The sequence below is a fragment of the Orycteropus afer genome, unplaced genomic scaffold, assembly GCF_000298275.1.
Source record: "Orycteropus afer afer isolate SDZICR_OR568_19922 unplaced genomic scaffold, OryAfe1.0 scaffold00021, whole genome shotgun sequence".
NCBI classification, from domain to species: Eukaryota; Metazoa; Chordata; class Mammalia; order Tubulidentata; family Orycteropodidae; genus Orycteropus; species Orycteropus afer.
In genome coordinates, this window is record NW_006921608.1 from 16,568,170 (window position 1) to 16,591,155 (window position 22,986).

The 22,986-nt window shown below is 39.0% G+C and overlaps 1 protein-coding gene across 1 annotated transcript in view; it reads right to left on the bottom strand.

Annotated features, from left to right (window-relative positions):
• Positions 1-22,986, bottom strand: part of CPQ (carboxypeptidase Q) — a 554,741-nt gene that overhangs the window by 206,383 nt on the left and 325,372 nt on the right. The gene's annotated exons all lie outside the window — the stretch shown is intronic.

A 22,986-nucleotide genomic window follows, 5' to 3' on the forward strand; every position in this document is an offset into this window, starting at 1 on the left:
TCACTGAAGAATGATTAAAAAAATTCTTTTTCTTCTATAGCCTTTCTTCAGTGATGAAGAGGAAGAAAAAGAGTACATAAAAATTCCATCTGAATATAATATTTCAGGACAAGTAAACATAACAAAACTGTCCTAAAGCAAATACCAAACAGCTAGTCCAGACCAGATCCAATAAAAATCACAAAATATGTTTGAATCCCCTGAATGTAGACCAACTCCTCTCACACATTTTGAATCTAAAACAAACCCTACATAGTTGCTGACAGACAGTGTGGAAAGAAAGATCTCTTCAAAGATGATCACAGCAATTCCCAGTGACAAGACAGCTCCCATCATGGGAATGCACTTCATACCATTAAGCTACTTTTTATAGCACTTGGGGAATTATGAAAAATTTGCTGCTGTGACCACAACTAATCTCCCCGCTTGAAACCCATTATTAAATGAGGTCTGTCTTCTTCCATAAAAGGAAATAGCTTCCACTTTAAACATGCGTATATCAAAAAGGACTGGAAGAGGTTCACCTGGGAGACTGCTCAGGTTAAAAGACATTCTCTTAGTTTATGAAATAGTTAACATTAATGTGATGTTTAAGATGATGCCAAAGAAGGACACAAGAAAAATTATTATGAAAAGAAAAGGCTAAAATTCAGAGGCAGTGTAATGATGGTGACCAGATCAAATGGATGTAGACATGGACCTCCTATCAGGCTTTATGATGTGCAACTCAAACGTCACTGTGCTTCCCTGCACCAGACCCCAGTTCTATTTGGTTGTGTCCCTTTTCCTTCTATCTCTTCTTTTCCTTCCCTTTAATCACAGTTACACTTCCTTACCCTTTATCTGCTCCTATAGGAGACAAGGCTCTCTGTCAGTTGACTCCACTACTCCCCAAAGCAGATTTTCTTTTGGCTTTTTCACTTTCCTAGACCGAAGTATTTTGGTGAAGTCAGTTCTGCTAAATCTGACAGGCACTATTAGTAAGCACCTTGAGTTGGGTGATGGGCATGCAAAGATTAGAAGTAATATGTATTATTGTAAGGAGCTCAAGTTTGATAATGGAAACAAAGAGTACCCACAAGTGAATGAGGAGAAGTGAAATTGCATGGCATATTTAGGGATCTGCATATAAACCTAACATGAAATGTCCTTGAACACACTGAACAGGCAGCAGGCCTGTGGAAGGCTGTGAATGATGCACATGTGTCCATTGCCTATATGACCCTCTCAGTGACCTACCTCCCTCTGCTTCTTGGCCACTGACTTAACACTGACCATATCACTTCCCATGCCAGTTTCCTTACCCATGTTTCCCTAAATGCAGTAGCCCTAAGTATAATTACTAATAGGCATGTCCCTCAATTAATGCTCTCTTTTTACTAGGAAAAAAGAATAGTACATACAGGTGAATCAGGTAAATTACAAGGCTAGAAGTGTGACTCAAAGTCCCGATAACAGAACCATATTATTTATCCCTCTAGCAAAGTCCATTCTAAAAATGTTCTCTCTAACTATATAAACCAACAAAGAGCAGTCTACTCCTACTGATGGCTTCTGATTCACCTCCTGCTGTTTCCCCAGGCTCTCCAGTGACTAGCGCTTTGTCTGCTGTCCTTCTATGAGAGACCAACTTCAGAGTAAGTCCAGTTGTAAGTATCACAAGGGGCTTAGATTTGGAATTAGGGAATTGTTTCCTCTTCAGTGCTGGAGTTAACATTCAGGGATGAAGTATGGAGGAGATGTGTTTAATAACTGTCAAGAAAAGTCAGTGTAAAATTTTCCAAGGTACTATTTTGAAAGAAGAAGCAAACCAAAACCCATGGTGAACATCTTTGTTAAATGAAGCTGTTTGTTTAAGTTGCATTTTTCAAAGCTGGGAAGATAAACCATGTTGGTGCTGTTGTTAGCCGACATCAAGTCAGTCTCCATGACATCAACTCATGGTAAACCCACACACAATGGACCAAAATGCTGCCCAGTCCTCCATCATCCCAAGACCAGTTGTGGACATGACCACTGTGATCCACAGGGTTTTCACTGGTTGATTTTCAGAAGTATAATGCCAGGCCTTTCTTCCTAGTCCATCTCAGTCTAGAAGCTCCACCAAAACCTCTTCAGCACCATAACAACTCATAAGCCTCCCCTGACAGACAGATGGGGGCTGGGAATCAAACCTGAATCTCCTGCCTTAAAGGTAAGAACTCTACTACTGGACCACCAATGCCTCCTAGATAAGCCATCAAATAAATAAATATTTATTTAATGTGGAAGCCAGTCTAAACAAAATGAAACACACTGCCTTCAAGTCATACCCAAATCATAGCGACCCCTCTTTGGGTTTCCAAGGCAGTATCACTACAGAAGTAGATTGCCCAACCTTCCTTCCGAGGAGTGGCTGGTGGGTTTGAACTGCTAGCCTTCTGGTTAGCAGTCAAATGCTTTAGGCGCTACGCTACCAAAGCTCCTCCATTATGGTCTGTTGTTGTTGTTGTTGTTATGTGCTGTCAAGTCGGACACGACTCATAGCGACCCCTACTTGGGTTTCCGAGGTGGTATCACTATGGAAGTAGATTGCCTAACCTTCCTTCTGACCATTATGGTCTAGGACTTTATAATTTGATAGGCTATCAAAGGTGGCACTGAGATGATTTTGTATGATACTCTTCCTGCTAATCCAAAGAACATCCCTAAAAGTTAATCAATGCTCCCACCTAGACCATTACAGAGGAGTTCTCGTAGTGTAGTGCCTAAGGCACTTGACTGCTAACCAGAAGTCTGGTGGTTCAAACCCACCAGTCACTCCTCAGAAGGAAGGTTGGGCAATCTACTTCCATAGTGGTATCACCTCGGAAACCCAAAGAGGGGTTGCTATGAGTCAGGTCTGACTCGACGGCACATAACAACAACAACAGACCATTACAGTCTGTAGATGCTGTAACTTGCACCAAGGGAATAAGCAGTGGCTGCAGGTGCAGCCAACAGCAGCTGAATCCTAAGAGGAGAAGGATACAGGCAAGAATGGTGTCTCTCTTTCTGGCATTCCACTCAGAACCTTTATGCCAGTGCTCCCAAACCGAGGATCATGAAATGGAGTCTGTAACCAAATGTTAAAAATTCTAAAAGGCACAGAAGAAACCATACTTCAAAGGTGAGATGGCTCCCTGGGTAAACTAAACTTGCAAATTTAACTTCTCTGCTCCTGGTGGGAAGAATATCAGCTCAATACAGTAACATTCATCATCTTATAACTGATTAGAGTATGACTGTCACAAATTTGTATAATTAACAAAGTTTGGAAATAAAGTATTAGTTAACAAATCCATACAGTTTTTTATGGGGAACAGAATCTTTCAAAGCATAGAAATAAAGATAAAAATACAAGGGAAACTTAGTGATGAAATGACTAGAGATCACTGGCCTTAGCTATTCGTGCTTTTCCCAGTTCTGGTCACCCTCTCTCATTATCCCACATCAACGGGTGACACAGACGGGTCAGTGTTCTGATTTTCTAGCTTTTGTCTTCTCCAGGCTGAATGGAAGGAGTTTTGTTTCTTTGGAAAATAACTAGAAGGACTTATGGCTGACCAAGGCAATACTGAAGGACTTCCTTATTATACAAATGTGTAAAAATGCTTAGAAAATATAAATTAAAAAGCTGTTGTTGTTTAATGCATAGTATAATGCAGTCAGGAAGGAAGGGAGGAAAAAGAGAAAGAACAAGAACAATTTAAGAGACAGAAATACCCCCAAATAACAGAAATAATGAAGGAATTCAAACTAGAACTGAAAGCAAAGGCTGATGCTGCAGGAACCCGTGGAGTTTTGAAAACCACAAGCTGAGAAAGTAACAAGAAAGACTGGTCTGCAATCTCTGAAACCCAGAGGGATCAAGCCAGAGCATGTGTGGATTTGCTTAGCAGGTGTCTTTACAATTCACCCTCATAAGAAACAAACAAACAAACAAGGACCCAATAAAATCATAATGAAAAGCTACCCACTGCCAATGAGTTGATTCCAAATCATAGCAACCCTTTAGGATAGAATAGAACTGCCATAGGGTTTTTCAAGGCTATAAATCTTTATGGAAGCAGACTGCCTTATCTTTCGTCTGTGGAGCAGCTGGTGGGTTTGAATCATCAATTTTTTGGTTAGGAGACTAATGCTTTAACCACTACGCCACCAGAGCTCCTTAATGAAAAGCTACACGACAAAATTTTATATAACTAAACTATGTGCAGTATAAGTTAAGAACTCTTTGCAGCCAGCCACTCCTTGGAAGGAAGGTTGGGCACTCTACTTCCATAGTGATACTGCCTCGGAAACCCAAGGAGGGGTCGCTATGAGTGGGGTATGACTCGATGGCAAATAACAACAGCAATGGAAAGATATATAGAATTGTAGAATTACAGGCACAACTGAAAAGAACTACCGTGAATTAAAGGAATGCATCTGAAGCAATCACCCGGAAAGCTGCAAACACATGAAAGAACAGAAAATACGAAAGTGAGATTAAGAGACATGGAGAATGGAATGATGATTTTCTAGTGGGGATTCCAGAAGGAGAAAACAGAAGGAAGAAAAGCAGTATTTGAGGAGATGATAAAACATTACAGAATTAAAAGAAAAAGAAAAGAAAAACAAGAGTCTTCAGATTGAAGAAATAAAAAGAATCAAAGCAGAAGAAAAGAAACAAAAGTTCTTGTTGGTATTGCTGTTGTTAGGTGCCATCAAGTCTGTGACCCCAAATAGACCAGAAGAAAACAACACCCGGTCCTGTGCTATCCTCACAATTGCTGCCATGTCTGAGCCCATCATGGTAGTGAGTGTGTCAATCCATCTCATGGAGGGTCTTCTTCTGCACTGACCCTCTACTTTACCAAGCAAGATACCCTTCCCCAGGGATTGGTACCTCTTGAAAACATGTGCAAAGTATGTAAGATGAAGTCTTGTCAGCCTCCCTTCTAAGAAATATTCTGGCTGTACTTCTGAGAGAGATTAGTTTGTTTTTCTAACATGATATATTTAATATTCTTTGCCAGCACCATAATTCAAGGGCATCCATGATACTTGAGTTCTCCTTATTCATTGTCCAGCTTTCAGATGCATATGAGGTGATTGAAAATACCATGGCTTGGGTCAGGTGCACCTTAGTCCTTGTGGTAGTTAAGGTTGTATCAACTTGGCTGGGCTATGATTTAGAGTGGATTGGCAGCTGATATAGTTATTCCTCATGATGACATTGGACATGGTATAATCACCTCCATGGTGGAATGTGCTGTGAGCAGCCAATCAGTGGAAGGAGAGTTGCCTCCAGGATGTGACCTGCTTCCTGTATATATGGAAAGAATCCTGTATTTGGCTTGCTACCTCCAGTTCCTGAACTTGAACCAGTGGCCTGCCATGTTGCCTGCTGATCTTGGAATTGTTGCCTGCAACAATCTGTGAACCAACAATCTGCCATTTTACCTGCCAATCTTGAGTGTGTCAGCCCCTGCAGCTGTGTGATCTGAGTGAAGCCTCCAGCATTTAACCAGGGATAGAGCTCAGAGGCAGGAATGGATAGAAAAGAAGGACAAGGGGAAATGTTAACCACAGGGAGGAGATGGGAAGAGTGCTGTTACATTGTGAGGACTGCAATCAGCGTCATGAAACAAAATGCATTTGAACTGTTGAATGGAAAAATAATTTTGTCTGTAACCTTTCACCCAAATCACAATAAAAAGTTACCAAGCAAAATAATTACTGTGGTTTTAACTTCAGGAAGAAGGTAATTGAACCAAAAGAAAAAAAATCATAATAAAAATATCAGTAAACATGTTGATAATCTAATAACTGAACTAATTAATTACATATTACGATAAACCTACAGGTAGATACTATTATAAGCCTCATTATACATGTGAGAAAACTAGGCACAGAGTACTTAACCAATTTACAAAGCCAACTCATAATAACCAAATAATAATCAATGTGGGGATAGTTTAGAAATAAGGTATCAGTCAATAGAATTTAAGTAGTTAATAGAAATGAAATCAGTCAATACAAATAAAACACTAGTCAACAATAATGTATATGATAACAATTATTATTAATGTACATGGTAAATATATAACATGTAGGAATATATTGGAGCAAAATGCAATCTATGATGGTTGAATATTCCAATGAAGAGAAATATACATGGTGCATTTTAACTGTAACTATGAAAAGAACAGAAAGAGAACTTTCTAAATGAAGGGAAAAAGGAAGAAGAGGTAAGAAAAACCAATGAATCCAAGGTAAAGCAAAAAAGGAGAGGAGATAAGGAAAAAAAATAGCAACTTTTAACAGAAAAATGCTAAAAAATACTAAAACAATATAAGATCACAATAATGATAAACAGAACAAACTTCTCTGTTAACAGGTATTGTCAGATTTGATATTTAAAAGTCTAACTATATGCTGTTTGCAAAAGAATCAACTAAAACACAATGACCTAGATAAAAATAAAGGACTAGAAAAAGAAAGAGTAACCAAAAGAGCTACTGATATTAATATAAGATAAAATAGACTTGCAGGGGAAAAGCATTATTAAGGATAATGAAGGTCTTTAGGTTCAACTATATAAAGCAGCAAAGCCTAAAACTACATAAAGCTAAGCTGATAGAAATAGAAGAAGAAATTTATAAAATCAGAGTCCTAGTAGGAAATTTTCAATATACTTATCTCAAAACTGATGATGGAACAAAATATTTGGAAACCACACATCTGATAAGAATTTCATATACAGAATATATAAGGAACTTATACAACTCAGTAACAAAAAGACAATTCAATGAAAATATGGACAAAGAGCTTAAATAGATATTTCTCCAAGGAAGACATATGAATGGCCAACAAGCATATGAAAAGATAGTCATCATTCTTAGTCATCAGGGAGATGCAGATCAAAACCACAAGGAGATAACATTTCATCCCCACTGAGATGGTTATTATCAGAAAAAATGGAAAGCAACAGACATGTTGAGAAGCTGAGACTCTGATGCTTTGCTGGCAGGAGTGTAAAATGGTACAGGCCCTGTGGAAAAACACTGTCAGTTCCTCAAAAAGAATTAATCCAGGGAAAAAATAATTCATGTACATTTAAAAACACAAAAGCTCTACTACACTGTTTGTGAATATACACATTTATAGAATAATGTAAAAATCCCTTCAGAATGATGGTCACATTTGAAGACAGAGAAGGCAATGGACTGTGGAGGGATACAGTTGTATTGATAATTTTTATCTCTTTCAGACTAAAGATCTGAAACAGGCATCTGAAGTTATTAACATTTATGAAATCTGGGTGGAAGATATATGTTAGAAGTTTATTAGTCTATGTAGTTTTCTAAGGAGTTGACATATTTCTTACTATAGAAATGGCAAAAAAAAAAAAAAGTTATAGACCAACTTTGAGAAAAAGAAATAAGAGATTTTTTAGGTTTGTAAGTTGTAAGAAGCATCACCTCAGACCCCTCATCTGTCAAAGGCATAATAGTCATTTCTGCCTTCTAGGCTCAATGATAAGGAGCTCTGGTGGTTTAGTGGCTAAGGCATTTGGTTGCTAACCAAAACGTCGGTGGTTCAAACTCACCAGCTGCTCTGTTGAAGAAAGATGAGGCAGTCTGCATCTGTAAAGATTTACAGCCTTGGAAAGCTGATAGGGATCGCTGTGAGTCAGAATCAACTCGATGGCAGTACGTTTGGTTTTGAAAGCAGCACTGGTAGAGTAATAGGCAAACGTTTGGCTGCTAACCAAAAAGATGGTGGTTCAAACCCACCCAGCTGCTCCACGGGACAAAGACCTGGGGATATGCTTCAGAAAGATTACAGCCAAGAAACCCTGCGGGATGGTTCTGCTCTGCCACATGGGGTCTCTGTGAGTAGAAATCAGCTCTACGGCACCGGACGGTAACAGCAGCATCAATGGAAGGAGCCCTGGAGGTGCAGAGTTAAGCTCTCATCTGTTAACGGAAACGAGAAAGACCTGGCAGACTGCTTCCATAAAGTTCACACCCTAGAAAACTCCAAGGGGGCAGTTCTACTTTATCACAGAGGGCCACTGTGAATCAAAATCAAGTCATTGGTACCTAACAACATGGAACTGCACATCCAGCATTTAGTTGGGAGTTAGGTACAGCATGCTCACGAAAGCTAGCTGCCATTAACTCTTCATTCTAAAATCAGTCTACTCCCATCCTCACATCAATCTAAGAAGGACTGGGTGAGAAATCTTATTTGACTCTACCTCATTCCAGTCTTTAAATGAAGGAAATCACTGTTACTGTCAATTTGAATAATTTATTTTCTTATTAAAAAAAAAAAAGAAATTTCATATATTCGTAATTAGTAAAATTGTGCCACTGTTATTAAACAAACAAAAGCTGCAGCACCCTCTTGAAGTTCCTCCACACAATACTCACCCTGATGGTCGTCTTGTCTCCCTCCGTCTCGCCTAACTGCTTCATTAAATGCTCGGGCTGAATTCCAAGCCACCGAGGGCACCATCAGTACCATCAGCAGCAGTGTGGCCACGCCAACCTTTTGCACACATGCCATGCATTTCTAATCTCTGCAAGTCTGACAGAGATATGGATTTCTAATTCAAAATAGCTTGTAAGCATATTATCATCCATTTTTCTGATAAGGAACTGAGGTCCAAACAGGTCAAGTGATCTGCCAGTGGGGTGTTTTAAGGGCTGAAAAAACATCACATAAAGTAACTAACCTACAAAATCTATTCAGTAAAAATTGGTTCTCTTCTCTCTTCCCCTACGTGTTCGATTAAACGTCCATTAATTACAAAGATAAAAGTATAGGACATGAGATCCTCTTGCCAGATACTTTGCAAGTTTAACCTTTTTTTTTTTTGCAACAACATATTGTAAATATCCAAAAAGGTAATCAATTCAAAACTTCCTCTACCAAACTCTTCATTTGTGACCAAAAATGACATTCAAATGACTTCATCTAAAATTATTTAACTGTAACAGTTGAATTCACACATCCCTCTTTCAAAGAAGGAGTAATTCCAGTCTGAAGCACTTCATAAAATATTGCTTTGCTCTAACGTACTGCCTGAAACAAGTGAATATGGGATGCCTAAATGGGTATATGGTGTATGGTAATGAGAACAGAAATACAGCCTTGGAAACACTTTCTGACTTACATCTTCCCACATGCATTAATCTAAGTAGTAACTCAGAAGAGTTTCAATTATGTCTTAAATATATTTCTTTCAAAAGATGTTATTATTACAGAGAAAGGATAATAATATAAGCATCATTAGCCATAGTTCTCCGCTCTTTATGCATGAATATCTTCTGAGAATGCCTGGATATCTTGGGGTTTGGGCTATATTAAAAAGAGAAAGATTTCTTCTGAATTTAGTCACAAGGATATATTGTAAACATTAAGTACTAGATTCAGTTCTTTATTTTCTCTGACTTGATTTTTCTCCTATAGTATTTCAAACAATTTACTTTGTAGTAAATTCAGTTGCCCTCAACAGCTATTTCCTGTGTTATTACTGTTTTTTCCTTAGGAATATTATGAATCTTTATATACATAATGTTACTGGTTAAGAACATTGGCAGAGAGAGCAAAAACCAAAGAAAACCAAACCACAGACATCAAGTTGATTCCAACTCATAGTGACACTAAAGACCAGAGTAGAACTGCCCCATAGAGTTTCCAAGGCTGTAAATCTTTAAGCAAGCAGACTGCCTCATCTTTCTCCCATGGAGTGGCTAGTGGGTTCAGATAATGACTTTTAAGTTAAAAGCCAAGTGCTTATCCACTGTGCCACCGCAGCTCCTTAGAGAGAGCAAAGGAGATGGGAAAAGATGAAGTCCTCTCCATCTCCATGTGCTGACGTGGGCTATTTTAATCCTGTATAATAACATGAAGCATCCATTAAGTCGCCTTCTATGCAGTGATGAGGAAGAGTCAGTCTTATGTATACTCCTAGATGGTGGTTATACTGGCTTGATGGTTTGTGAGTTTGGCTCCTTAGGAACACCTATTGTTATTTTATTTGGAGGCTTCTCTGCTTTGGAGGTGGCTCTGATCTCTGGTAGCATAGTGGCTAAGGCACTTGACTGCTAACCAGAAGGCTGGCGGTTCAAACCCACCAGCCACTCCTCGGAAGGAAGGTTGGGCAATCCTACTTCCGTAGTGATACTGCCTCGGAAACCCAAGGAGGGGTCGCTATGAGTCAGGGCTGACTCGACGGCACATAACAACAACAACAACTGATCAAGCTAAACTGTGTGGATGGGGCATGTAGAATTGAGAGCTCAAAGTTGACACAGAGACTATGCCCTTGGCTGGAACATTTACACCCATTGTTTGACCATTAGGATTGGATAATAATGGAGTCCCTGGATGGTACAACGGGTTAAGGTGTTTGCCTGGGAAACAAAAGGGTGGAAGTTTGAGTCCACCTAGAGGTGCTTTGAAAGAAAGTCCTGCCATCTACTTCCCGAAAAATCAGTCACTGAAAACCTCTGGAAGTACTCTGACACACGGGGTGAGTCGTGAATCAGAATACATTCGGCAACCTTGTTTTTTTTTTTTTAAATTAATGCCTTAATTGGAGGACGGAGCTCTGGAGGCGCTGTGGTTAAAGCTCTGGGCTGCTAACCAAAAGGTTTACAGTTCAAACCCATCATCTGCTCTGCAGAAGAAAGATGAGGCAGTCTGCTTCTGTAAAGATTTACAACCTTGAAAACCCTATGGGGCAGTTCTACTTTGCCCTAGAGGATCACTGTGGGTCGCATCAGCTCGATGTCAGTAGGCCTTGATTCAGTTTTAATGGAGGCCAGCTACTATCGTTTACTTCAAATCATCCTATCAACTATTCCAGATAAGTTGCTCCCATTTTAAAGAAGAGAAAACTGAAGACTTAAAAGGTTAAATAATTTGTCCAGGATAATATAACTATTAGGTAGCATAGAAGGATTTGAACTCAGATTGCTAACATAGAGTATATACTCATTCCACTATTCATGTTGCCTGTCATTTACCTCCAGATTTTGACGTTTTTCTTTCTTTTTTTTTTTTTTTCAGGTTAAAGAAGGAGAATTTAAATGGCTGAAAACTCAATGGGGAAATGGGTCACTTGGCACAATCTAGAGGTGCTAGTGTCACGTAAGAACACGGGCTGGACAATGGCTTATCAATGATGACCAACCAACACGAGGTGGGCATTAGCTGGATTACAGATAAGTAATCTTGTAACAGTCAACTTCTTTCAATACTTCCTTTAGCCTGTCATTTGCATCAAATACCCATCAGAAACTCTCTGTTCCTAGGGCTTGGTTTTGAGGATGCTCAAAGGGTTTGAGGGACCTGAGAAAGGACTAAAGTAAATCCTTATCTTTCAGACCATTTTTAAAACCCAATTAATCATAAAGGTCCAATAAGATGTACATAATGTATTTTCTTGTATGTTTGTTTGCAGACCTCTGTTCTTAGGCAAGTTTACAGGAACAGAATTCATTTGGAAGCTGGGAAAACCACACTATTTGCAAAATGCAGCATTAGCATGAAGCAGAGACGTGTGTAGGCGAAGAACAACACAGCATCCTCGGAAAACCCATCACTTCCTCTTTAGTATATTTAGCATAGAGAGAGCTGGAGGCTTGCTCATCAACCACATAGCACATAAAATTTGCTTAGTAACTCCAAAGCTGTGGGTTTCCAGGCTTGGTATAGCTGGGATCTTCCCCCTCAGTTTTTCAGTGTCTTCACTGCATTTGGCACACGGCTTTATAGGTTCAGTGGATAACCTACCACATATCTTTACTTTAGAAAGAAATCTTATTGTACCAATTCCTTGCTTAAAATCTCCAATGGCATCTACTGACAATAGCACCAACTCTACCTTGCATCCTCCAATGCCCTTCCCAACCTGACCATCACTTTTTTATTTCAGACACATTATCCATAATTCTTCAGTCACCTATTGCTCCAGATGTACAATAACATCCCCGTGGCCTCAGACTATGCCTTTCATGAGCTCTCATTTTGTCCTTTCTTCTCCCACCTGTTTTCCCTTCAAACAAGCTTCCCTTGAAGCTCTGTTCAAACTTCTCTGTCGATATGAAGTCTGTGCCACCTGACTGGCAGCTCCTTGATGGAAGGAACAGTATCCTATCCATTTTCATTTGCCTGGCAAATAATTATTGAAATAGAAGGTCATGAAATCGCATAAGAGATCTCATTTTTATCCAAGTTGTGCAATACCATGATAATATTTTATTTTTTTAATGAAGTAGCCTAGGGTTTTCCAGATGGCCCCACCCTGGACTTAAATGGATCCCATGCTTGGGTGGGAAGAAACCCACTAGGGCACAAACCATTATTAAGTCTTTCCATGACCCTTCTTCTCCAAGATAAATAATACTAATTTCTTAAGCTTTCACTTCCTTTACCAGCACCACATTTCTAAGGCACACAGGCCAAAGCAACGCAGATGTCGGGGGGAGCTGAGTACACGATGGAACAGGGGGCCCCAGGAGACTCTCCTTCTCACAGCATTCAAATGCCACCCCTCCACACGCTCTGGGAGGCAGCAAGGAATAGGTCGCAAAGCTGTATGCCACAGGGTCTGGGCCTTTCCTCCTGTTACATGGAAAAATGTACCCTAAATAAATGATAAAATAATAACAGCAACATTCATATGCTTTAGGCTCTAAAATAAGTATAGAGTTTCCCATGCTACATTCAAACTAAAAGGGAGGTCACATTCTAAGTGATTAATTTTGAACAATTCTCATTTCATGGACATGTCTGGCAGATCAGTGTAACACAACGTTGTCTTCCCACGGCCAGTAGAAATGGCCATGTTAGCAGAATGAGATGTAAAGATGCAGACTGTGTTCATGAAAATCATAAATGTGTTCAGACCTCAAGAAATTTCCCAGCAGTTCTCAGCTGAAAAAATGTGTATCTGCCACAGGTCTCATGGTAAAGCCAGACACTATACAACTTGTCACTAAAGGAAATAACATCATCTGAATAAAAAAGAGAGATCATGCTAAACAAAACAATAAAAACCACATAAGATGCAGTCACAAATGTCCATGACCACAAACCTGCACTTAGAAGTAACAATAAAAGGGAGAGTAAGCAAATTCTCAAAGTTTCTAATTTCTCTATTGTTCTAGGTATTTGCCTCACTAAATGCAATTATAAGAAGTTAAAATTTGTTCAGAAAAAAAAAAAAAAAAGCAAACAACCACTTAACATTAAAATTCAAGTTTATAAAAAAGTATAATGGCATGGAGGGGGAATATTTTTTTTTAGACTTTAAGCAACTTAATATCTTGGACACCTTCACAAGCAGATTTATTATTCCCTAAAGGTATTAAGGACGAGAGATTTTAAGAGTATACCTTTCTCAGGGCCATCAGTCTCCCCTTCTGTGTTGACACAGTAATTGTGGAGAAAGAGCATCTAAAGTGGGTTTAGGTAGAGTTAATGGAGTGTTTTAAGATAGAAAAACTCCTTGAAGGAAAGAAAAATCCCATTAAATTCAGCATCATTTGGGGCCGTAGAAACACTTCAAAGGAGATCCTTAGCATATTTCACACATTCTCAATAATACTACATTCACGATAAAATAGGGTCAGATAATGTGGATAAGTTAATCATTGGGTAGACTTTGCATTTAGGCGTGTACAAATGCTCTTCAAGGAGGAAGACAAGACTAGCCTTTTCATGTCAATTAAGGCACCATGACATGGCTCTTCCTTGTCAACATTCTGACAACCTTAAGCTCCATCAAGCTTGACTGAAAACAAATGCAAGTCCATTTGCACTTAGTCTGTGAAGTATGTGTGACCAAGTATTCTTGGAACCTTCCTCAGGTCTACCACCAAAAATGCTCATGAGCAGTGTTTCCCATAGTATACTGCATCCACCAAAGACTCTCCCAATGAATGTATTTTGATGAATAAAGAAATTACCAAGAGAGAGTTTCCCAAAGTTATCTGACCATATAACTGTTTTCTGTTTTTCCATATAACATTTTTTGATGTCCTAGGCTGAATGTTCCTAGACATTCATCAAACATCAAAACTGAGAATGGTATTCCAGGAAAGAAGTATTACACAGCACTTAAAAGTATAGGGCCTAGAGTCAACCTTCTTAAATTTAATACTTAATAATTGCCTGACTTTCTTTGTTTTTCTTTGCTTCTGTGTCTTTTTCTGTATAATGGATACAACTAGAGTTATTGTTAGGAAAAGAGAATATGTACCTAGACAAGTGCTTGGCACAATGTCTACAGCATATTACTATCTAGAATATGTTTCCATTAGTATTTTTATTCTCCTCAGAGGTATGAGTAGGCCCAGAAGGAGTTTCTTTCTAAATGAGACTTTCTTCTAGGTCTGGGCTGAAAGCAGATTGGCTTCAGAGACCTAGTGTATCTAATTCTACTCTTTAAGTTCCCCTTTCATTGCACAATATTACTTCCCTCCCTCAGTTACTCTGGATTGGGCCTGGGGCTTTTCTTAGGCAGATTTGATCAGTGACTGGGAAAAGGAAACTTTCTTCCCAGTTGGTCTCCCACTTTAGGAGAGAACCCCCTGCAGTAGAAATGGGTGCATAAAGCTCTAGCTATTCAGTAGAACTTGCATCAAAGCCTGAACATGCATCTGGCTGTTTTCTGGTATACCCTGGGCCCAGAAGCCTTGGTGGACTCCTGCACAAGGCTTCCTACTTCCTACCTCTGCCCTGTTGTTCCTGTTAACAGTGTTCGTGGTAATGGAGATGTCAAGATGTATGTATGTAGGTAGGTAGGTATTTGGCTTTGAGAATTTCTTCCCCTTGATTACTAAAGTTGTTGTTGGGTGCTGCTGAGCCAATCCTGACTCGCAGAGTCCCATGTGACGGAGTAGAACTGCCTCGTAAGGTTTTCTTGGTTGTGATCTTTACGGAAGCAGATCATCGGTTCTTTATCCTGCAGAGCCACTGGGTATGTTTGAACCACCACCCTTTGGATTAGCAGCCAAGCACTTAAGGGCTGCACCACCAGGGCTCCTGTGATTACTAAAGAAACACCCATTATATAAAAATCTGACATTACATAGCTATATCAGGTAAAAAGAGAGCATCTCCTGTAATTTTGCAACATCCCCTCCACCCCCAGCCCTAAGACTGCTACTGCAGCAATTTTCTCCTCATTTCTAATGCTGTAAAGAACCAGAAGCTCTATACTGTGCTGAGAATTCTTCATTCCACCCCTTCCACTTCAGGAATTTCTCTTCATCTTTTTAAAAGGAATGTCAGGCATTATCTTTGTGAAGTTTCCCTGATTCAGTCAAGCAGTGCTGACCCCTCCTCCATTAGGTCCCCAAAGCTATCTGTACATAACTCACTTAGAAAAAGAACAAGTGCATTGCAATTTTTTAAGTAAATCTCTCTCCCACTGGATTCAAGGATCATGTCTCATTCCTCTTTGGTACAAGTTCTCTGGCCTAGTGACACACAGCCAAATGTGCAATAAACATTTGTAAAGTGAATAAATGAAAGAATACACAAATAAAATATTTTCCTAAGAGTTAAACTTTCAAGCAGTATAATAAGCACAGTCAGGATACTCACGTTTAAATTTCTCTAAAAAGATGCTTCTTAAGTATACTGTACTTCAAAAATCAGGTAATACTGATAAGCCTGATCTCTCTCATTTGTTTAGGACTGAATATGCAAAATTCTAACTTCACAGACATGATAAATTGGAAGAATTTTGGAATGGATGGTGGTTTATTTTTCAAGTGCCAAATGAACATTTTGAAGTATAACATTTTTGGTCATAGGCTTTGTCCACTGATACCAGAACATTCCAGGAAATGACATTTCAAATAAACAGTTTCAAGTCCAGTAAACCACAAACACAAAAAAGGACTCAACAGTACTTCACAGCAAATAGCCTTCTGTTGACAGTTACTCGGGAGTGACTGATTATATTTACAAAGCACAAATATCTCTTCTGTTAGATTAATTAAATATAGTTTAAGCTGATGGCTTGAGTGAAAGAATGAATCTTGAAGAGCAGTGAAAGAGGAGGACAAAAGAGAGGAGACCAGAAGGACGAATCTGAGAAAAATATTTCCAAATGTTGGAAAGCCCCACTGGGCCTACACTTCAAATTAACAAGCCCCTCAGAGGGACTTTGACATGCACGCTGCATGACATATTGTCCAAGGAACAGCATCCAAAAAGAGTCTCACTTTTCTTGGAAAAAGAGGTTTCTTTAGAATTTTAACATTTCACCAATTAAAAGTTTGGGCTTAATGTAATTATACAATTATGAACCAGTATCTTGGCATCTAGCCCAGGCCCTATTTCTTATTCAAACATAACAGTGATTTTCATACAGAACTCATATATCACATATTGGACTATATTCTTCATATTAAAATACATAGGCAATCTCCAAACAGAAAGCCACAATCATTTTTAAAATTAAAGAATAAGACTCAAAGGTTGTAATTGGAGGAAGGAGCCTGGGCATTCAACCTACATAGAAAATGGAAGCAGGAAGGGACCAAGAAAAACCCCTGAAAATTTAGTATAAAAATGTAAAAAATGGAGAAGTCAAAGGGTTTCCATCATATAAGGATGATGACTTTAATAGTAAACAGAAATGATACTTTAGGGATACCAAAATAGTTAGCCCTAGAGTTCCATCAGTGTAACTCATATTAAGTTAGGAGGCAAAGTAATCACTAAAGTGTGTAGGTGGAGGAGTGAGGAAAGGTAAAACTAACAACAAAACAAAAGCCATCCTCTCCTACATAAAAGTATGCTATTTTCAGAGTTGTGTTTATTAAATAATAGTTAATATTTATTGAATACTTAGTTTGGGTCAGGCCCTGTTCTAAGTATGTTATGTGAAGGGAACATTTAATTTTCAAAGTAACCCTATAAGATAGATCTTATTATTTTCCAGATCAAAAAACTGAGGCACAGAGAAGCAAAATAACTTGTCCAAGACTAGGTAGTAAGTTGCCATCCTGGGATTTGAACCTGGGCAATCTAGTTCCAGTGCCCTATGTTTTTTACTAGTATTCTAGGCTGTCTCTTAACACTTACTCAAAAGAAATATTACTCTTTAATTTAGAGTTGTATTCAAAATATACTTACATAGGTTTTCAAAAGTCTATGGGACATTTAAGTCTTGAATTGAAGGAGACTGATCACTAGCTATCAAAAAACAACTGAAATCAATGTACTTTAAGAGCAGAAAAAAGATACTCAAATCACTTTTTCATGATGTTTGACATTTATCCATGTAATCAAATTCAACTCAATTAACAGTGATTTAGGGCACCATGCTGAGTACTGAAGAAGTAAGAGTCAAAGCCTAGAGAAGGCACAATATTTATTCCAATCTAGAGTGGAAAAAACACTCAGGAAGCATATAGTTGAAAAGAGATGAAGGAAAAAGAGATAAGCGTTCAAATGACCTGCCTGAGACCAGGAAAAAGGAGCCCTGGTGGTACAGTGGTTAAAGCACTTGGCTGCTAACCAAAAGGTTGACAGTACAAACCTACCAGCCACTCTGTGGGAGAAAGATGTGGCAGTTTGCTTCCATAAGGACTTCAGCCTTGGAAACCCTGTCAGGCAGTTCTGATCTGTCCTATAGGGTTACTATATCAACTTAATTGGCAACAGGTTTGGGAGCTTAGTTTTGTTTGTTTTTTATTTGAGGTCACATAAGAAGCTTGTGCACAAAGGGACCTGCAATCCAGTGCAGATGGGCCTAGTATTCTTTTCACTCTACCACTATGTATTCAGCCACACTGGCTAAATACACTGAAATAAAATTAACTTCTAAAATAAATATCAGTGCCCCAAACAAGAGAAAATGGTTGACATCCGCCTGCTTTACCTGGAACCCATTTCACTGTGGACTGAAAGTTCTGAAAGAGAGAAGAGATATCCAAAGGAAAATGCTTAAGAAAAGAGGGAAAAGGAGGGAATTCTTATAGAGTACCCCAAACCTCCTCTGAAGGAACATGCTTTCTTTGGTTTTACTTACTGGATATTTATTCTCTTTCAATCATAACCCAATTCTAAAAGCAGATGTTGAAATTACGTCTATATGATAAATGTGTGTGTAGGTGGGTATGCATGTCCCCAACTCAATTATAAAGGTCTTAAGAACAGAGGGCACACTTTAAGCTACTTTCTAAGCCAAGCTCTTATGAAGTGCTTCCACATAGTAGGTTCTCAGTGAATTTTCAGTGATGTTAAAAGTATACAAGATGTAAGGTTTTCATTAGTTTAAGTTTTCTTTTCTCTTTGTTTTTATTGTGCTTTAGGTGCAAACTTACAGAGCAGAGTTTGGTTTCATTCAACATTTCGTGTATATTTGGTTTCATTCCCCAACCCTAACCCACTCTCCTTCTCTCCCTTCCCAGTAACACCGCCCCCACCCTCCTTAGTTATGCACTCCTGTGTGTCCTGCTTTTCCTCAATGTGAATGTTGCCCCGCTGGTGCCCTGCGGCCAATTGTTCCAAGGGATGTATCTCTGTAGAGTATGTGGCTACATCGCCCTGGGTTGAGTGGTCTCCATATACATCTTATTGACTACTGGGCTGAGAGCCAGCCCTTGGGAATTAGTTTTATCCCAGGCCCAAAGTATATCTCAGGGCCATAGTCCTGGGGGTCCCACCAGACTCCATCCAACCAATAATTCTGGTCATTATTGTGTTTTTGGATCTTGTCCAATGTTTTTCCTCCCACTCTATCCAGGATCTCCAGTTTTGATCCCTTCCCGAGTGGTTGGCATTGGTAGCCAGGCACCATCTAGTTCTTTTGATCTCAAGGTCCATCATGTCCTTAGGCTGATTGTTTCCAAATGCTCTTGGTTTTTTGCACTCTTCTTTGCGTCCGATGATAGGAGACCATTAGCGGCATTACAGATGGCTGCTTGAAAGCTTTTAAAACCCTAGTCACTGCTCACCAATGTACGCGTGAAACAAGATTTTTATGTATTTTATTGTGCCAATTGAGTCTGATGTCCCTAAATACTATGGTCCTGAGTCAACAGATTCATTGGATCTCTCTCCCAAAGTGTCTGGCTGTTATGAGGGTGTGCTCTATATCTGTCTTCTGTTGTTTCTATAAGGATTGCAGGTATTTTGTATCACTGGTATCTGTGGAAGATTAGCCTCAGCTGAATCTGTCTTTGATCTAGAATATAATTCTGTTCACTGACCCCCATCTGATCTTCTCAGTTGTTTGTGTGTTTATCTGTAGTCTGGTGTTTGGTATTAATGGTAATGCAGTATTGTGGATACACTGGTATTAACCTCTGTCATCTGTACCGTAAGTGCACAATTCGGTCCCCTCCCTTTCCCCAATGTTATCATGCTCATCACAGACTCTTTCCATACCATCCCTCCTCTTACTCACCTCAGTGTGTGGCCCCCAACTAGCCTGAAATTATTCCCTTCCCTTCCCTCCCCTCCCTGGTAACCTACAAAGTGAGTTCCCTTCCTTAAGCAAACCCTTCCTTGTCTTTTTACAGTAACGGGTTCATACAATATTAGTCTTTCTGTGATTGACTTATTTCACTCAGCATAATGTCGTCCAGGTTCATCCACATTGTGAGATGATTCATGTATCCTTAATTGTTCTTTAATGTAGCATAGTATTCCATTGTGTGAATGTACCATAGTTTGGTTATCCATTCATCTGTTGATGGGCATCTAGGTTGTTTCCATCTCTTTGCTGTAGTGAATTGTGCTGTGATGAACACTCTTACTCAACAATTCTAACAATTAGAAAAAGAACAACAAAGAATCCCACTGTATCCAGAAGTAAGGAAATAATAAAGATCAGAGCAAAAATAAATGAAACAGAAAACAAAACAGAGAAAATCAACAAAACAAGAAGCTGGTTCTTCGAAAAGATTAAAAAAATTGACAAACCATTGCCAAATTTAACAAAACCAAAGACAGAAAAGACGCAGACAACAAGAATAATAAACGAAAAGGGTGACATCACAACAGAACCAACTGAAATAAAAAAGAAACTGACAGAATATTATGAAGAACTGTACTCCAACAGATTTGAGAACCTAGACAAGATGGAAAAGTTTCTAGAAACACAAGACCTGCCTAAACTATCCCACTCAGAATACTTGAACAGACCTATAACAAAGGAAGAAATTGAACAGGTCATTAAAAAAAAAAACTTCCCCTGATTTACTCAAGGTAGATACACTCCTTGGAGAGAACACTCATGGGAGAAAGAAGGGCTATTTATGCACAGGAAAACAGCTCAGGGGGCAGGAGTGCACGGAGGGTTGGACACGGAAGAGGTAAGTAACTATCGGGAGGAAATGGGAGGGGAGCTGTTGCATTGGGGTAAATTGTAGTCAATGGTCAATGTCATGAGACGAAGTGTATGTGAACTGCTGCATGGAAAGTGAATTTGCTCTGTAAACTTTCACCCAAATCACAATTAAAAAAAAAAAAAAAAAATCCTAGCCAACAGAATCCAGCAACATATCAAAAAAATAATACATCCTGGACAAGTGGGATTCATACCTGGTATGCAAGCATGGTTCAACATCAGAAAAATAATCAATGTAATCCACTACATAAACAAAACAAAACAACCATATGATCATCTCAATCGATGCAGAAAAGGCATTTATTAAAATCCAACACCCGTTCCTATTCAGAACCCTCAGAAAAATAGGGATAGAAGGGAAACTCCTCAACATAATAAAGGGCATATATGCAAAGCCAGCGGCCAACATTATTATTAACTGAGAAAGACTCACAGCATTCCCCTTATGAACGGGAACAAGACAGGGATGCCCTCTCTCACCACTTCTATTTAACACTGTATTGGAAGTCCAGAGCAAAAAGGCAAGATAGACAAATAAAAGGCATCCAAACTGGTAAATAAGAAGTAAAGTTATCTTTATTTGCAAATGATATGATTCTATACGTAGAAAACCCAAGAGACTCAGCAAAAAAAACTACTGGAACCAATAGAGAGGTTCAGCAAAGTATCAGGATACAAGGTCAACATACAAAAATCAGTTAGATTCCTCTACAACAACAAAGACACCTCTGAAAAAGAAATAAGGGAAACAATACCATTTACAATAGCAACTAAAAAGATAAAATATCTAGGAATAAATCTTAGCAGAGACACAAAAGACCTATACAAAGAAAAGTATAAAGCATTACTACAAGAGACAACGAGGACTCTACATAAATGGAAGAACCTGCCTTGTTCATGGATAAGAAGACTGAATACTGTGAAAATGTCAGTACTATCCAAAGCAATCTACTCATTTAATGCAATCCCAATCCAGATACCAACAAAAATTTTTAAAGGACATGGAAAAACCATTTTTTTTCATATAAGGAAAGAGACCTCAGATAAGCAAAGTGCTACTAAAGTAGAAGAACAAAGTGGGAGGTCTCACACTCCCAGATCTCAAAACCTACTGTACTGTCACAGTAGTCAAAACAGTGTGGTATTGGTACAATGATAGACAGATAAACCAATGTAACAGAATCAAAAGCCCAGAAATAGACCCATCCCTCTACGGACAGCTAATCTTTGACAAAAGTCCAAAACCCATTAAATGGGGGAAGAGATAGCTTCTTCAACACATGGTGCTGGGAAAATTGGATATCCATTTGCAGAAAAATGAAACAAGACCCGTACTTCACCCCATACACAAAAACAAACTGCTTATTTAGAAATAAAAAAAGGCACGGCCAGCTCTCCATTTTAAAACACAAGCATAATACAAATCAAAATGGCAATAACAAAAGATCTGTCCGAAGCATGATCATTTCAGCAATCTACTTTTAAGATGATGAATACAGGAGCAATCAATCATGGGAGAACAGGGCAGTGTTTGCACAGAGAGGTATGGGACAGCAGGGGGGAGGGGGGCGGGAGTGCATGGGCGGGAAGGACATATGAAAGAGGTAACTATGGGGAGGAAGTGGGAAGAGAGTTGTTACATTGTGGGGAATTTCAGTCAATATCATGAGACAAAATCTGTATGAACTCCTGTATGGAAAATCAATTTGCTCTGTAAACTTTCACAAATCACAATAAAAATAATAAATAAAAAGATGAAAATAATTATTTTATGGCCTGATTTACAAGATTAGAATAGTCAGTAAATGCAGTTGCAAAAGCATAATTTAAATGTATATATACTTAAGTAATAACAGAAAGCCTTCACCAAGGAGAATGTTCCGATCTTCACTGCATCTGAAACTGAGGTTATGCCACAGTTTGATACAAGACACTGCACTGAAGAGGCATTTAAAAACCACCACTGGTCTGATTCAGACAAGGATCTCTCACTTCAGACCATTTCATTGTTGAATTAAATTATTTCTAACCTCACTCAAAATCCACCTTTTTGACTCACACAAAAGGAGTGTGTTTTTTATTTTCAAATATGCTCATCAAAATAAACTGGCATCATTGAGTCTAGTCCGACTCACGGTGACTCTGTGTCAGGGTAGTAGTGCTGCGTTCCACAGGGTATTCAATGGCTGATATTTTCGAAGCTGATCGTCAGGTATTTCTTCCAAGCCACCTCTGGGTGGACTAGTACCTCTAACCTTCCAGTGAATTTAATCACCTGCACCAGCTAGGGAGTCCTTTACCACTATTAAACCAACACCTAACCCACTGTCATCAAGTCAAGTCCATCGGATACAACCAAAAAGGACAAAGTCGAACTGCCCCACAAAGGGCTTCCAAAGCTGTAAATCTTCACAAAAGCAGATTGCCACTTCTTTCTCCCAAAGAAGAGTTCCTGGTGGATTTGAACTGCTGACCTTTTGGTTAGCAGCTTAGTGATTAACCACTGCATCACCAGGGCTCCGCCTATCATTATTAGACCCTCTGTTTTATGCCTGTTTGTCTTCGTGTCCACCAAACCAAAAAAA